The sequence below is a fragment of the Nycticebus coucang genome, chromosome 16 (genome assembly GCF_027406575.1).
Source record: "Nycticebus coucang isolate mNycCou1 chromosome 16, mNycCou1.pri, whole genome shotgun sequence".
NCBI lineage: Eukaryota > Metazoa > Chordata > Mammalia > Primates > Lorisidae > Nycticebus > Nycticebus coucang.
In genome coordinates, this window is record NC_069795.1 from 69,179,791 (window position 1) to 69,198,287 (window position 18,497).

At 38.5% G+C, this 18,497-nt stretch overlaps 1 protein-coding gene across 2 annotated transcripts in view; it reads left to right on the forward strand.

The window, feature by feature from the left end:
* CFAP91 (cilia and flagella associated protein 91) overlaps positions 1-16,998 on the forward strand; it is a 108,753-nt gene extending 91,755 nt beyond the window's left edge. For both annotated transcript variants that reach the window (XM_053565579.1, XM_053565580.1), the window contains exon 18: positions 16,205-16,998. The gene's annotated coding sequence lies outside the window, so the exon portion shown is untranslated. The remainder of the gene's footprint in view (positions 1-16,204) is intronic.
* Positions 16,999-18,497: the final 1,499 nt, after the last annotated feature.

Sequence of the window (18,497 nt, forward strand, 5' to 3'; positions counted from 1 at the left end):
CACTGATTGCAATTGTTAGGTAAAGTCCCTCTTGCAATCATGTCTTGCCCCCATAAAGTGTGACACACACCAAGGCCCCACCCCCCTCCCTCCTTCCCTCTTTCTGTCCCCCCCCCATAACCATAATTGTCATTAATTGTCCTCATATCAAAATTGAGTACATAGGATTCATGCTTCTCCATTCTTGTGATGCTTTACTAAGAATAATATCTTCCACGTCCATCCAGGTTAATACGAAGGATGTAAAGTCTCCATTTTTTTTAATGGCTGAATAGTATTCCATGGTGTACATATACCACAGCTTGTTAATCCATTCCTGGGTTGGTGGGCATTTAGGCTGTTTCCACATTTTGGCGACTGTAAATTGAGCTGCAATAAACAGTCTAGTACAAGTGTCCTTATGATAAAAGGATTTCTTTCCTTCTGGGTAGATGCCCAGTAATGGGATTGCAGGATCAAATGGGAGGTCTAGCTTGAGTGCTTTGAGAATTCTCCATACTTCCTTCCAGAAAGGTTGTACTAGTTTGCAGTCCCACCAGCAGTGTAAAAGTGTTCCCTTCTCTCCACATCCACGCCAGCATCTGCAGTTTTGAGATTTTGTGATGTGGGCCATTCTCACTGGGGTTAGATGATATCTCAGGGTTGTTTTGATTTGCATTTCTCTAATATATAGAGATGATGAACATTTTTTCATGTGTTTGTTAGCCATTCGTCTGTCGTCTTTAGAGAAAGTTCTATTCATGTCTCTTGCCCATTGATCTATGGGATTGTTGCCTTTTTTCATGTGGATTAATTTGAGTTCTCTATAGATCCTAGTTATCAAGCTTTTGTCTGATTGAAAATATGCAAATATCCTTTCCCATTGTGTAGGTTGTCTCTTTGCTTTGGTTATTGTCTCCTTAGCTGTACAGAAGCTTTTCAGTTTCATGAAGTCCCATTTGTTTATTTTTGTTGTTGTTGCAATTGCCATGGCAGTCTTCTTCATGAAGTCTTTCCCCAGGCCAATATCTTCCAGTGTTTTTCCTATGCTTTCTTGGAGGGTTTTTATTGTTTCATGCCTTAAGTTTAAGTCCTTTATCCATCTTGAATCAATTTTTGTGAGTGGGGAAAGGTGTGGGTCCAGTTTCAGTCTTTTACATGTAGACATCCAGTTCTCCCAACACCATTTATTGAATAGGGAGTCTTTCCCCCAGGGTATGTTCTTGTTTGGTTTATCAAAGATTAGGTGGTTGTAAGATGTTAGTTTCATTTCTTGGTTTTCCATTCGATTCCAAGTGTCTATGTCTCTGTTTTTGTGCCAGTACCATGCTGTCTTGAGCACTATGGCTTTGTAGTACAGACTAAAATCTGGTATGCTGATGCCCCCAGCTTTATTTTTATTACAGAGAACTGCCTTAGCTATACGGGGTTTTTTCCAGTTCCATACAAAACGCAGAATCATTTTTTCCAAATCTTGAAAGTATGATGTTGGTATTTTGATAGGAATGGCATTGAATAGGTAGATTGCTTTGGGAAGTATGGACATTTTAACAATGTTGATTCTTCCCATCCATGAGCATGGTATGTTCTTCCATTTGTTAATATCCTCTGCTATTTCCTTTCTGAGGATTTCATAGTTTTCTTTATACAGGTCCTTCACCTCCTTCGTTAGGTATATTCCTAGGTATTTCATTTTCTTTGAGACTATGGTGAAGGGAGTTGTGTCCTTAATTAGCTTCTCATCTTGACTGTTATTGGTGTACACAAAGGCTACTGACTTGTGGACATTGATTTTATATCCTGAAACATTACTGTATTTTTTGATGACTTCTAGGAGTCTTGTGGTTGAGTCTTTGGGGTTCTCTAAGTATAAGATCATGTCGTCAGCAAAGAGGGAGAGTTTGACCTCCTCTGCTCCCTTTTGGATTCCCTTTATTTCCTTGTCTTGCCTAATTGTATTGGCTAGAACTTCCAGCACTATGTTGAATAGTAAAGGTGACAGAGGACAACCTTGTCTGGTTCCAGTTCTAAGAGGAAAAGCTTTCAGTTTTACTCCATTCAGTAAAATATTGGCTGTGGGTTTGTCATAGATAGCTTCAATCAGTTTTAGAAATGTGCCACCTATGCCTATACTCTTCAGAGTTCTAATTAGAAAAGGATGCTGGATTTTATCAAATGCTTTTTCTGCATCTATTGAGAGGATCATGTGATCTTTATTTTTGCCTCTGTTAATATGGTGGATAACGTTTATAGACTTGCGTATGTTAAACCAGCCTTGCATCCCTGGGATGAAGCCTACTTGATCATGATGAATGACTTTTTTGATGATAAGCTGTAATCTATTGGCTAGGATTTTGTTGAGAATTTTTGCGTCTATGTTCATGAGTGAGATTGGTCTGAAATTCTCCTTTTTGTTTGGGTCTTTTCCTGGTTTTGGTATCAGGGTGATGTTTGCTTCATAGAATGTGTTGGGGAAGATTCCTTCTTCCTCAATTTTTTGGAATAATTTCTGCAGTACAGGAATAAGCTCTTCCTTGAAGGTTTGATAGAATTCTGGAGTGAAGCCATCTGGACCAGGGCATTTTTTGGTTGGAAGCTTTTTTATTGTTTCTTTGATCTCAGTGCTTGAAATTGGTCTGTTCAGGAGCTCTATTTCTTCCTGGCTGAGTCTAGGGAGAGGGTGTGATTCCAAATATTGATCCATTTCTTTCACATTGTCAAATTTCTGGGCATAGAGTTTCTGGTAGTATTCAGAGATGATCTCTTGTATCTCTGTGGGATCAGTTGTTATTTCCCCTTTATCATTTCTGATTGAGGTTACTAGAGATTTTACTTTTCTATTCCTTGTTAGTCTGGCCAATGGTTTATCTATTTTATTTATTTTTTCAAAAAACCAACTCCTTGTTTCATTAATTTTCTGAATGATTCTTTTGTTTTCAATTTCATTGATCTCTGATTTGATTTTGGATATTTCTTTTCTTCTACTGAGTTTAGGCTTAGATTGTTCTTCTTTTTCCAATTCCATAAGATCTCTTGTGAGATTGTTGATGTGCTCTCTTTCAGTTTTTCGAATGTAGGCATCTAAAGCGATGAATTTTCCTCTCAAAACTGCTTTTGCAGTATCCCACAGGTTTTGGTAGCTTGTGTCTTCATTGTTGTTATGCTCAAGGAAGTTAATGATTTCCTGTTTTATTTCTTCCTGCACCCATCTGTTATTCAACAGAAGATTGTTTAATTTCCATGCCTTTGGGTGGGGTCGAGCATTTTTGTTAGAGTTGAGTTCCACCTTTAGTGCCTTATGGTCTGAGAAGATACAAGGTAAAATTTCAATTCTTTTGATTCTGTTGATATTTGTTTTGTGTCCCAGGATATGATCAATTTTGGAGAATGTTCCATGGGGTGATGAGAAGAATGTATATTCTTTATCTTTGGGGTGGAGTGTTCTATATGCGTCTATCAAGCACAGTTGTTCTAGAGTCTCATTTAAGTCTTTTATATCCTTGTTTAATTTCTGTTTAGAGGATCTGTCCAGCTCTGTAAGAGGAGTGTTAAAGTCCCCTGTTATGATGGTATTATCAGATATCATATTGCTCAGACTGAGTAAGGTCTGCTTCAAGAATCTGGGAGCATTTAAATTGGGTGCATAAATATTTAGAATTGAAATGTCTTCTTGTATTTTTCCCTTGACCAATATAAAGTGACCATCTTTGTCTTTTTTGACTTTAGTTGCTTTAAATCCACGTGTCTGAAAATAAGATTGAAACTCCTCTTTTCTTCTGAATTCCATTTGCCTGAAAAATTGTCTTCCAACCCTTGACTCGGAGCTTTAATTTGTCTTTTGAAGCCAGGTGTGTTTCTTGCAGACAGCAAATGGATGGCTTGTGTTTTTTAATCCAGTCAACCAATCTATGTCTCTTCAGTGGGGAATTCAAGCCATTAACATTTATTGAGATAATTGACAAGTGTGGTAGTATTCTATTCATCTTATTTTGTGAGAGTCCATTGCTTAGTTTTATCTTTTGCATCAGTGTGGAGGTTAGGTTCTGTCCTTTAATTTCTGAGTTCTTACTTTGCTGCTGATCCATTGTGGTGGTCAGTGTGCAGAACAGGTTGAAGTATTTCCTGTAGAGCTGGTCTTGTTGTGGCGAATTTCCTCAATGTTTGTATATCCGTAAATGATTTGATTTCTCCGTCAATTTTGAAGCTTAGCTTAGCAGGGTACAGAATTCTGGGCTGGAAATTGTTCTGTTTAAGTAGATTAAAGGTAGATGACCATTGTCTTCTTGCTTGGAAAGTTTCATTAGAGAAGTCTGCGGTCACTCTGATGGATTTGCCCCTGTAGGTCAACTGGCGCTTACTCCTGGCAGCTTGCAGAATCTTTTCTTTGGTCTTGACTTTGGACAGGTTCATCACAATGTGTCTTGGAGAAGCTCGGTTAGAGTTGAGGCGACCTGGGGTCCGATATCCCTCTGAAAGCAGTGTGTCAGAATCTTTGGTGATATTTGGGAAATTTTCTTTTATAATATTCTCTAGTATGGCTTCCATTCCTCTGGGGCATTCTTCTTCCCCTTCTGGAATTCCTATAACTCGTATGTTGGAACGCTTCATAAAGTCCCATAATTCTGACAGTGAACGTTCTGCTTTCTCTCTCTTCTTTTCTGCCTCTTTTACTATCTGAGTTATCTCAAAAACTTTGTCTTCTACCTCTGAAATTCTTTCTTCTGCATGGTCTAACCTGTTGCTGATACTTTCCATTGCATCTTTAAGTTCCCTGATTGACTGTTTCATTTCCTTCAGCTCTGCTATATCCTTTTTATATTCTTCATATCGTTCATCTCTTATTTGATTCTGTTTTTGAATTTCCTTTTGGTTATTTTCCACTTTATTAACAGTTTCCTTCATTGTTTCCATCATTTCCTTCATTGTTTTCAACATGTGTATTCTAAATTCCCTTTCTGTCATTCCTAACATTTCTGTATAGGTGGAATCCTCTGCAGTAGCTACCTCATGGTCCCTTGGCGGGGTAGTTCTGGACTGGTTCTTCATGTTGCCTGGAGTTTTCTGCTGATTCTTCCTCATGGGTGATTTCTTTTATCTGTTTACTTGCCCTAATTTTCCTTTCAATTCCTCTTGCTCTTTAAGTTCTTGTGCCTGTGGACTAAGGGTTACAGGACCAGAAGGGTGAGAAGGTTTAAGAGCAAAAAAGCGATGAAAGAAATGAGGACCGAGTGATAAGAAAAAAAAAAAATGAAAAAAAAGAAAAATAGAGAAAGGAGAGTGGTTGGGTGAAAGGAATATTGACAAAAAGAAGAGAGGCACAGAAAGAGGAAGACAGAGCAATATAGGTGTACAGTACGGTACTTTGATACAACCTTAAAAAAAAAAACAAACACCTTCTGGGGGTGCCAAGTGGGGTGGTTCCCTTGAGGTCAGCAGCTCTTTGCTAACCTGATCAGACACAGTACCCCACCTCCACCAAGTAGAGAGGAAAGACAAAAATGGTATAAATCAAACCAAAACAAGCAAACAGAAAACTTTACGGGATAAAATTGGCTGGAAAAACCAAATAATAGTGGTAGAAACACTAACAAAAATGAAGTTCTGATTATTGAAATAGGCAGCAATGGGAAATTATAATTAAACTAGAAAAATTGAGAAAGAAAAATGATCTGTATGGAAAAGGTTGAACTTAAAAAACAAAACAACAATCTAGAACGTCAAAATAAACAAAAAAAACAACCAAACCAAAAAAAAAAACCAAACAAACAAACAAAAAAAAACACACACGCAACCAAAAACAAAGCAGTATGTATATGGAATTGAATATTGTCTGGGCAACACGTGGTCTTCTGGGGTATGAGATGTTAATCACAGTTCTGATACGACTGGAGGCTGCTAGTTTCTCGAACCCCAGCAGGTAGACACCCTAAATCTCTCTTCAGCCCACTTAATTAAGGCACTTTGAACTTGTTCACTTACTGAGCAGAAGCTTTCTCAGGGAAGTGCTTGTTGCTGGAATCACTGCTGAAGTGGCTATCCACTTACCCTGTGTGTCAAAACTGGTCTCCCTCTGCCCCCGAGGGTTAGGGCTGCAAGGCGGCTCAGACCCTGCCCTTAGGCTACTTGGTCGCTGGGTTACCAGCTCCCACCCAATTCCAGCTCTGCGACCCTGAGGGCGGAGCTTGCCGGGGCAGATTGCTCACAATGTCTGCCTGTGACCCAGAGCCAAACTCTATTAGCTCCGTCTGGCTCAGCGGCTCAGCGGCTCAGACTGGGGCCCTAGACAAAGGCCAAAGTTCTCTGCACTCCCGCTCAGGCTCTCCCCAAGGCAGTTCAGCTGAGTGCCAAGTCCAAAGACACCAAAACAGTTCACAGGTAAGGCCTTTCTGGTTTGCAGTCTCGCTGCTACTGAACTTACAGTTGCGGGCGGGTTTAGGCGGATTGAACACATGCGACCACTTGCCGGTTTTCCACTGTTTTAGTCCTCCTCTTGGGGTCCAGAAGTCTCTTGCTGACTCCCTGTATCCTCTCAGGGGTGATGATAGGCAGATCCCACCAGCCAGAGATGCCTGGAGTCCTATATCCCCAGACTCACGGTGCCCAGATGCAAGGAAGCTGTTACTCAGCTGCCATCTTGCTCCACCCTCTCGAAACTCTTTGAGGACTCCTGAGCTAGGCCCTTAGGCTGAGCTGGGGAAGGAGAGAGGCTGGCTCTGTTCAAGAGGCCGGTAGAAATCCGGGACCCAGAAACTGATCAGGGTAGCTGCCTGTGGCATCCTGGAAGATCGGGGTTAGCTCCACACCAAAGAATATTTTCATTTCTTCTGGTGAATTATCCTTCCATGAGTGCCACATTCAGTATTTTGTTAGTGGAGTCACCTTCTGCATTTTCTCAGCTGCAAACATATGTTATATCACAGTTATCATTTCGCCAATAAGATCATCTGAGAAAAAGAGTTGGAAATATTTTGGCCAAGCACTTTGAGGGAGGGAGAATCCTGTTGTGTGACAGAGGGTGGGAACTTCACAAGATCGTCATCACCATCACCGTAAACCTTCCAGCTGTTTGTTACAGGTTTGCATTACCATGTCAGATAGCTTCTGACATCAGAGCGGAACAGGAAAATCATGTTGAAAGAAGGCCAACATAGGATCAGAAAAGGTTTTAATAACTTACAATTCTTCCCAGTCCAGATGCAATTTACCAATCAGGGATAATTTTTACCTTACGTAGTTAAAATTGCTTAGTAACACAGTTGACATACCCGCACCCCTCAGGATACTAGGAGAACAAAGCTGGAGAGTCTAGGGAAAGTAGAATTCTCAAGAGAAGGGGAAATGGAGTAAACTTTGTCTATACCTTTTCCCTTAGCCATTCCATTGGAGAGGTGCATCTTCTGCTATTTTGTATCAAGGGCGTGTTATCAGGCTGAGGAAAGTACCAAGGCTAGGGAGAAAGTTCAGCTTAGCATTCAGAAGGTCTGGGTCTTGGTCAGCTCTACCACCTAACTGTATAATCTTGTACAAATAATCTCCCTTCACTTGAGGTTTACCCATGCACTTGTTACCAGGAGACTTTCCGTAGGGGAATCTATTGGAACCTTAAGTCCCAATCAAAGGGGATTATGGAAGGAGTGTTGAGGTGAGAGGGAAGTTAAGAAAGAAAGCATAGAGAAAATTGGTAAATTTATTCTTAAATATAAAGCTGTGGCTGCAAATTATAGCAGAAAAGCTTTTGTCTTTAGTTAATAACAAAATAACTTCTGGGGCTGGGTGTGGTGGCTCATGCCTGTAATCTTAGCACTCTGGAAGGCCAAAGTAGGTGGATTGCCCTGAGCTCACAGGTTTGAGACCAGCTTGAGCAAGAGCAAGACCCCGTCTATAAAAATAACTGAGCGTTGTGGTGGGCGCCTGTAGTTCCCATTCCTTGGAAGTCTGAGGCAAGAGAATTGCTTGAGCTCAAGAGTTGGAGGTTGCTGTGAGCTATGAGGCCACAGCACTCGACCGAAAGTGACAAAGTGAGGCTGTCTCAAAGAAAAAAAAACAACTGAAATAATTGAAAATATAAACCACTTATTTATGTGCATATGTATACATGTATATTTATTTATGTTTTTATTTTTTGTTTTTATATGTTTTATATTTATTTATGTATATATGTATAATTATTTATGTTTTTGTGAAACAGTGTCTCACTCTGTTGCCCAGGCTAGAGTGCAGTAGTGTCTTTTCTCCCAGGTGAATATGCCAATTCTACAGAATGGGGCCAAAAGGCTGAACAATGCTTTTAAAGTTTTGCAAAACTAGGGAGACAAAAAATTGGAGGAAAGCTTAAAGCCCTCCATTTGCACAGGGACTCTAAAGGGTGTACCCTAGCAGTAAGGGTGAAATGGAGGCAAATTGTTCCTAGTATATACTACAGTTTAGCTTCTGATCATCTGAATGATCTAAATAAATAAATGAGGCTGGGCGTGGTGGCTCACGCCTGTAGTCCCAGCACTGTGGGAGGCCACGGCTGGTGGATTGCCTGAGCTCAGAGGTTCAAAACCCATATGAGCAGCAGTCAGCCAGAGTAAGACCCCGTCTCTACCAACATCAAAAACAGCCAGCACCGTAGGAGAAAGAAGAAAATCAACAAAAAGAAGTACTTTGAACAAAGAAGAATGAACAAGCACACTGAAATTAAAAAATAAAATAAAATAAAATAAATGAATGAATGAAAACAACAAATTCAATCCCAGAATTTGAATTAAGGTGGTCTTTCATTCCTATTGCCTTCAGGACCTTGGGTTATGGGTAAGGCTAAAAGTGTTTTGAGGTACATGCTATATATATGAACGTTAAGGGTGATTCTGGTGGAGTCTCAGAAACATAGAATATGTTATTGGAAACTGGAGGAAAGGTAACCCTTGTTATAAAGTGGCAGAGAACTTGATTGAACTATATTCTAGTGTTTTTTTGAAGATCGAACTTGTAAGCAATAAAATTGGGTATTTAGCTGAGGCTATATCTAATCAGAATATTAAAAGATCAACTCAGTTCCTCCTGACTACTTACAATAAAAGGCAAGAGGTAAAAGATGAGTTGAAGAAGGAATTGTTAAAGCAAAAAGAAGCCACAATTTGAAGATTTGGAAAATTCTCAGCCTATTCATATTGCAAAAAATGAGAAAGCTTGTTCTGGTGAGAACACTAAGGGTGTGGTGAACAGATGGGTATGGGATTATATGAACAGAAACGCTGACAGTTTTAACTGAAGGAGACAGAAGCAGGATGAACAAACAAAAATATTGCAGGCAAAATGAGAAACTCTGTGAGTAGAATGAAGAGCAGAACAGACACAACTGAAGAGAAAACTAGTAAATTAGAGGATAGATCAGAAGAAAATATTTAGAAGTACAAAAACAAAAGATTGGAAATTACAGAAGAATGGGAAGAAAAGATGCAGATAATGATTTAGGGAAGGATAAAGAAAGAGTAGGCATGGACCATCAATTCAAGAAGTTTTGACTATTAGAGAAGGAATGATACACTGGGAGATTATTTCACTTATGAGTTTCCCAAAACCAGTGAAAAGCTCAGTGTCCAAACAGCCTTAATCCCAAGCAAAATAAAGAGATACTTTTAGTATTACTGTTGAAAAGAAAAAAACAAAAAATCCTTGAAAGTATTCAAAGGAAAAGGATGAATTCCTTCAGAAGAGCAATTATTAAGTTAACAGTTGACCTTTTATTAGAAACAATGCAAACTAAACAATGATGGAATGACATGCTGAAATAGTATAATAAAGTAGCATTCTATGCTATGCAAACAAATTTTTCAAGAATGACAACAAAACTGGGGTGGTGCCTGTGGCTCAGAGAGTAGGGCACTGGCCCCATATACCAAGGGTGGCAGGTTCGAACCTGGCCCCAGCCAAATGCAACAAGAACAAAAAATAGCTGGGCATTGTGGTGGGTGCCTGTGGTCCCAGCTACTTGGGAGGCGAAGGCAAGAGAATTACCTAAGCCCAAGAGCTGGAAGCTGTGAGCTGTGACATCATGGCACTCTACTGAGGGTGACAAAATGAGACTTTCTCTAAAAAAAAAAAAAAAAAGGAAAGAAAAAAGACAACAAAATACATTTTCACATTAGTGAAAATGAGAAGATTTGTCATGAGGAAAGCTGCACTACAAGAAATTATTAAGCTAATAAAAGGAAATTGAGTACATTTTAAAAATACTCAATACGCAAGGAAAGGAGAAAGGATTGAAAAAGGAAACAACCAAGAGAAAGCACAGAATAAAGTGGTATGTAAAGTAAGCTTATTAAGTACCTTAAATATAAACAGAATAAGTACTCCAAGTAAACACAGAATTTGGTAGACTGAATAAAAAGGAAACTGGATTATATGCTATTTATGACAGACCTGTGGATGCAAGTAAAAGATACTATGAAAACACTATCCACAGGGAAGCTGATATAACTATATTAGTGTCAGACAAAAGCACTACTAAAAAAGGGATACGAGATGGGAACAAGATGGCGGCCAAGTAACAGCTTTATTGCAACTGGGGACAATGAGTCTGGCGAGACAAGACTCCAGGCATCTCTGGCTGGTGGGATCTGCCTACAATCATCCCTTTCAGGACACAGGGAGTCAGCGAGAGACTCTCACTGGATTAATGTCAGAAATCCATCCTTCTGTTTGCTCCACTCTGTTACTGAGGGATTCTACTGTATTTTTCAGATCTTTGAGGGCTGCAAATTCTTGCTTCAGTGTGTCAAAATCTTTGGTGGTTTTGTCTTTAAATTCATTAAATTCTTGAGACAACTTTTGAATTTCTCCTCAGATTTCTAATTCCGACTTTTGAATTGCTCCTCAAATTTCTAATTCCAAATTTTCCTCCATTCTATTAATCTTATTTGCAATCCAAATTCTGATTTCGATTTCTGACATCTTGGCCAGCTGTTTATGAATGGGATCTTCAGTTACATCTGCCATATCTTTCCTTGGGGGGAGGTTGATCTATTCTGGTTATTTATGTTACCAGAGATTTTCTGCTGATTCCGCCCCATGACTGTTTTACATCATTTGATTTCAGGTTCCCCTAGAACTTAGTCGAGGACCTGTACAGTGCTATGACCTGAGAAACTGGGGACCTGTTTGGTGTAGTGGGGCTAAGTGGTTCTGTCTTGTTTTCAGCTGGTCTCTGTTCAACAGTCAAGATGAGAAGCTAATTAAGGACACAACTCCCTTCACCATAGTTTCAAAGAAAATGAAATACCTAGGAATATACCTAACGAAGGAGGTGAAGGACCTCTATAAAGAAAATTATGAAATCCTCAGAAAGGAAATAGCAGAGGATATTAACAAATGGAAGAACATACCATGCTCATGGCTGGGAAGAATCAATATTGTTAAAATATCTATACTCCCAAAGCAATCTACATATTCAATCCCATTCCTATTAAAATACTAACATCGTACTTTCAAGATTTGGAAAAAATGATTCTGCATTATGTATGGAACCAGAAAAAAACCCATATAGCTAAGGCAGTTCTTAGTAATAAAAATAAAGCTGGGGGCATCAGCATACCAGATTTTAGTCTGTACTACAAAGCCATAGTGGTCAAGACAGCATGGTACTGGCACAAAAATAGAGACATAGACACTTGGAATCGAATAGAAAACCAAGAAATGAAACTAACATCTTACAACCACCTAATCTTCGATAAACCAAACAAGAACATACCTTGGGGGAAAGACTCCCTATTCAATAAATAGTGTTGGGAGAACTGGATATCCACATGTAAAAGACTGAAACTGGACCCACACCTTTCCCCACTCACAAAAATTGATTCAAGATGGATAAAGGACTTAAATTTAAGTCATGAAACAATAAAAATCCTCCAAGAAAGCATAGGAAAAACACTGGAAGATATTGGCCTGGGGAAAGACTTCATGAAGAAGACTGCCATGGCAATTGCGACAATAAAAATAAACAAATGGGACTTCATTAAACTGAAAAGCTTCTGTACAGATAAGGAGACAATAACCAAAGCAAAGAGACAACCTAGACAATGGGAAAGGATATTTGCATATTTTGAATCAGATAAAAACTTGATAACTAGGATCTATGGAGAACTCAAATTAATCCACATGAAAAAAGTCAACAATCCCATATATCAATGGGCAAGAGACATGAATAGAACTTTCTCTAAAGACGACAGACAAATGGCTAACAAACATACGAAAAAATGTTCATCATCCCTATATATTAGAGAAATGCAAATCAAAACCACCCTGAGATACCATCTAACCCCAGTGAGAATGGCCCACATCACAAATTCTCAAAACTGCAGATGCTGGCGTGGATGTGGAGAGAAGGGAACACTTTTACACTGCTGGTGGGACTACAAACTAGTACAACCTTTTTTGGAAGGAAGTATGGAGAAACCTCAAAGCACTCAAGCTAGACCTCCCATTTGATCCTGCAATCCCATTACTGGGCATCTACCCAGAGGAAAAAAATACTTTTATCATAAGGACACTTGTACTAGACTGTTTATTGCAGCTCAATTTATAATTGCCTAAATGTGGAAACGGCCTAAATGCCCACCAACCCAGGAATGGATTAACAAGCTGTGGTATATGTATACCATGGAATACTATTCAGCTATTAAAAAAAATGGAGACTTTACATCCTTTGTATTAACTTGGATGGAAGTGGAAGACATTATTCTTAGTAAAGCATCACAAAAATGGAGAAGCATGAATCCTATGTACTCAATTTTGATATGAGGACAATTAAGGTCGTGGTGGGGGTGGGGGAAGGGGAGAGCAGAGAGAGAAAGAAGGAGGGAGGGGTGGGGAAACGAAGAGCAGAGAGAGGGAAGGAAGGAGGGGGTGGGGCCTTGGTGTGTGCCACACCTTTTGGGGGCAAGACAGGATTGCAAGAGAGACTTTGCCTAACAAATGCAATCAGTGTAATCTGGTTTATTGTACCCTCAATGAATCCCCAACAGTAAAAAAAAAAAAAAAAAGGATACTTTGTAAAGATAAAACTCTAATTCATTTTGAAGAGAAAATAAGTTGCAGTTTAAATATACTTAAAAGCCTGGCCTCAACCTACATGCAGAAATATTTAACAGAACTACAAGGAGAAACAGACAAATCCATAGTACTTCTAAGTTTTAGTTTTTCTCAGGAACAAGCAGAGGAAAAAGCCACCATTTAAAAAATGGAATATTTAAGATACATAATTTTAAGAAACTTGACCTAATGGACATTTATGGAATTTTATCAACAACAACAGAATGCCTATTTTTGCTGAAGACAGAGGAACTTTAACAGATGAAACAGAAACCAGCAGAACTTAGGGTATGTGGGGGCTAGCATGATGGATTGAGCCACAAATGTAAGGCTAAACTTAAATTTCCCCATAGAATGTCAGCTTTAGGTTTTTGGTAGACACTATTTTTCTAGCTAGGAAACGTCTGAATCTATTAATATCATGTTTTATTTAACCAATTATGTCAGTGGTGAAATTCACTCAGTTTCATGGACTTAACCATTGTTAAGTTGTATGAATTTTTATTTATTTTGAGACAGAGAGTCTCACTCTGTTTCCCTGGGTAGAGTGCTGTGATGTCATAGCTCACAGCAACCTCCAGCTCTTGGGCCCAAGCGGTCCCCTTGTCTCAACCTCCTGAGTAGCAGGGACTGCAGGTGGCCACCGCAGCACCCACCACAGCACCTGGGTGTTTTTAGTAGAGACAGGGTCTTGCTTTTTTTTCTTTTCTTTCTTTTTCTTTCTATCTTTTCTTTCCTTTTTTTTCTGAGACAAAGTTTCACTCTGTCACCTTGGTTTAAGTGCCATGGCATCATAGCTCACAGTAACCTCAAACTCTTGGTTCCAAGTGATCCTCTTGCCTCAGCCTCCCAAGTAGCTGGGTATATAGGCACTGCCACACCTAGCTAATTTTTCTATTTTAGTAGAGACATGGGGACTTGCTCTTGTTCAGGCTGGTCTCAAACTCCTGAGCTCAAGCGATCCACCAACCTCCCAGAGTGCTAAGATTATTAGGTGTAAGCCCAGCCAAGTTCTATGAATTTTTTGGGGGGGTTCAAAAATGAAGCTGAATATTCTGACTTGCCTGATCGCACTGACATTCAATTGTTCGGAGTAGTAAAGTTTCAGTATGATTTCTTTTTAGCTCAGGACCAAGATTGAGATATTTCTTAAGTATGAAAACCACCTTCAACCTCTATAATAGAGCACTGTATGGCTTTTGGCAATTAGCTTTTGCTGCAGAGTTGGTAATATTTTTAATAAACCTAACCTAAATTACAAGGGAAGCCGGGTTTTACGCGCAGAGTTTATACTATGAAAAAATCATTTTAATGACAACTAACATTGTTTGAATCACAAATAATATACTTCTAAGCTATGAAAAATTAAAACAAGGAGCAAAATTTTTATTCCCATACATTTTTGTAATGGATATATTTTATAAGCCTAATGTGTATTTCCAATAGCATTTTTGGACCTTAAAATAAGTATAAAGGAAATTTCCATACTTCAAAATCTGTTTGTGCAGTGGAGGCATGTCCACCTTAACCTTCAATTGGAAATGATTAATCTGTATTGTAATGACATGCTAAAAGGCAAATGTCCAAGAAAAGACTCTCACAGAATTCTAGAAATGCCTTTCAAGCAATAAATATGCACATATAAGCTGTAGCTGTGCATATTTGTATTGACAGTACCTCTCTGTATGAAAGAACACTTTCAAAGATGGGATGGGGATGAAATAAGATAGAAGAAAATCTCATTACACATCAGTATTAATAGAAGACTATTTGCAATTGATTTTGGTGATTTAAACCCAAGCAAAGCAAAACATTATCACCCCAAATAATAATTTTATTCTTTTCATTAGGATACTTGTATTACAAACTATAGCTGATAATTATTACTTTATGTTTTTTGAATTATACAGTATAATAAAAATTTTGGGAAAAATTTTTTCTTTCCTATAAAATGGATATCCTTGACTTTTTTTTTGCCCACAAAACCTATAATATTTACTATCAGGTCCTTTGCAGAAAAATTTTGTAAATCTCTATAGCAAATTAAAATGAATGAAGTAGAACTAAATACCATAGCATGGATAAATCTCACAATATAATAAGTATGAAAAGAGGGCAAATCCAAAAATAAGTTACAGTGTGAGTCTATATGAAATTCAAATCCAAAAATAAGGTACAGTATGAGTCTGTAAAAAGTGGAAAACCAACAACAGCACTGAACTATGATGTTTGGGAATGTGTACTTAGAAGGTAAAGGTATAAAGAAAAGCAAGGGTGATTACTCTAAAAATCAAAAGTGTGATTACTTTTAGGGGTAAAGAAAGGATTGTGATTAGAAAGGAGTAAATGGGAGCCTATGGGGTGCTGTTCTTGTGTGGTAATTAAACAGATGAGTACTTGACATTAATTCATTAGGTTGCTAGGTTGCTTCTTTAAGTTTTGCATATGTGTCCTATTCCACAATTAAAAGTTAGTAATATGAAAAAACATGAAGGTGTAAAATTCACTGGTTTTGCAAGTACACAAAGTCAGAATACTGTAATACTGCAGTAATGGTGTGTGAATCATGTATGTCTTTAGTATGAAGGTCAAAAGATCAAACTATTAAAAAAAAAGCTGCAATAATTTGTTAATGAATGCACAATATAAAAATGTGTAAATTGTTAGATTGAAAACATAAAATGTTTGGGGAGGGTGGATAAAAGTATAGTTTTTGCCTGCAATCAAAGTTAAGCTGTTATCAGTTTAAAAATCCCCTGTTATATCTACAAGATGTTTTATGTAATCATGATGGTAACCACAAGCGAAAACCTATATTAGATACACAAAAGGTAAAAAGGAAGAAATCAAGGCACACAACTATTTACAAAGAGACACAACAAGAAAGGAAGAAAGAAACAAAACACGCAGAAAGTGATAACCGGGTTAACAGAGAGCATTTTTTTGAGTGCTAGCATTTAGAAAAAGACACAGTGAGGAAAGAACTCTGGGTCCATAGGACTCATTTGCAGCAAAGTCGGGTTATATCTGGGGCCGTCTGACTTCAAAGCCAGGCTCTATGTCATTGTATCACAATAATATTTTTGATATGTTGATCTGATAATGAATATTTCTAAAAGATGACATAAACAATTGTTTTTTTTTTTTATAGATTGTAATTAAAAAAGAAAAAAGACAAATGAAGAATTCATTAAAGAATTCCTGAAGAATTCCAGTGGTCTGTGCTCCTCTCATAGGATCCTGTGCTCCTGGGCTTGTTGATGTGTGATTCGTGAGAACAGGGATTTATTTTCTTTAGGCTCTCAATAATTTAAAATTACTTTCAGTAATAATAATCCAAGGGCTTTATTCTCTTTGATATTTCCTAAGTGCTCTACTTCAAGAGAAAATTTTCTCAAGTCCCATCCAAGGATATGCTGGCTTGTGAAATCAAACAAAAAGAAATGTTACTGAATATTTCTTATGTAATTTTGGTTTTCTGTTCATTGGACATTGGTGTTATCTACTAAGGTAGATGCCCCATGAGCCAGCAATTTATCTCCTAGATATATATCCCACGGAAAGGCACGAGTACACGCTCCAATGGGCGTGACAAGAATGTTCACAGTAAATAGTACTATTCATCATGGCCCCCAAACTGGAAACCCACGTGTTCTTCTCCATGGATATGGAAAAATAAACTTTGGTCTATTCATACACACATTGACCCACCTTTGAATTTTACACCTAAGAAATATGTTTGCACAGCACCCATAGAGAAGGTGCAGTTGGTGGGCAGTCTGCCCATCCTGGTATTGACAAACATCAGGGTTGAATGGAGCCTTCCTCCTTTAAAGATTGACAAACGGAAAACAATAATGAACAAAAGCATCAGCCACAAAATCAACATGGGGCCCATGTAAAGAATTCACACAGGAAAATGTATGTTACTCTGAAAACAGAATAGAAGCCTATCTTAGAAGTATCTTACTAAAGAAACAAGAAAAGGTTCAGGGCCCCACACAGTGGCTCACCCCTGTAATTCCAGCACTCTGGGAGGCCAAGATGGGTGGATTGCCTGAGCTCAGTTTGAGACCACCTGAGCAAAAGTGAGACCCTGTCTCCAAAAATAGTCAAGTGTTGCGGCAGGCACCTATAGTCCCTGCTACTGGGGATGCTGAGGCAAGAGGATAGCTTGAGCCCGGGAGTTTGAGGTTGCTGTGAGCTATGATGCCATGACACTCTACCCAGAGTGACAGAGTAAGACTCTGCCTAAAAAAAAAAAAAAACAAAACGGAGAAGGTATCTGCTTACTGTTTTTACTAGGCGTCGAAAAGAAAGGGTCTTTTCAGAAACTGAAATAGGGATTAGTAACAGACAAGGCCAAAAAACAGATGCACAGATGCAGGCTAAAAAGCAAAGAAAGCTGGCTAAGATGGAAAACAACACACGGAGGTTAAAACTCCAATGACAAAGTATATCTGATCATTTAGATGCAGTTCAAAAGAGCAGAACTATCCCAGCAGAGAATAAAATTGGCAATGTAGGTGACAAATGTATTAAGTTATCCAATAGGGGATGGGAAGGATAGGGCAAAAGATGAAAATAACAAAGAGGTTTGCCCTAGATGACCAATTTCACAGCAATAGGAATTCCTGAAGAAGAACAAATGAAATATAATGGAAGCAAAATATATATGTGTGTGTGTGTATATATATATATAATAGGAGCAATTATCAGTTTAATAGAAAAATGTTTTAGCTAAAAACAATACCTAATCATACAAACTTGAAAAACTAGGATTGGGGCAATATTTCTCCTCTTACGATCACTGACAAACAGAACAGTACTGCACTAGTATGGAAGCCTTAAATTTTGTTTTAAAAATTCAAAATTTAAAGTAGCTTTTGCTGGTCCTAGTGCAGTGGTGTCTACAGTTAATTAAGCACAAGCACTTACAGATTCATTGGTTCCTTCTCCACTGCCACTGCTTCACTTGACTGGTCTTAAAAAAGTAAAACATAAAATTTGAAAAATGAAGTGCTTTTAGTCAAGGGCATCACAAAAATGACCTGGGAAGCCAAAAAAATGCAATTTGGTACCAGGTGATATAAGAGGTAGGTAAGGGCCTCTGCCCTCAGGGAGATTATAACCAAGCGAGGGAATAAGCCACAGACAACACGTTCTGTGGTGTTACTCACGGGCAACGTGAAAACAAAATGCTCCAAGATTCTGAGAAGGGAGACATTGGAACTTCAACCGTAAGAATTTATGGAGTTTCAGAGTAATTTTAGGGTCTGGAACAGCTGGGGCTCAATTTTAGTGGTACCCTTCATTGCCGGAACCTGCCATTTTTAGGAAGGGAAAAATTGTGTCACTGCTTCTACTTGTGGTAAAATGAAACCACTTCCAAAAGGAAGGTTCCTTTTCCTAGTCTTCTTGGGTACCTTTCCACTGCCTCCACT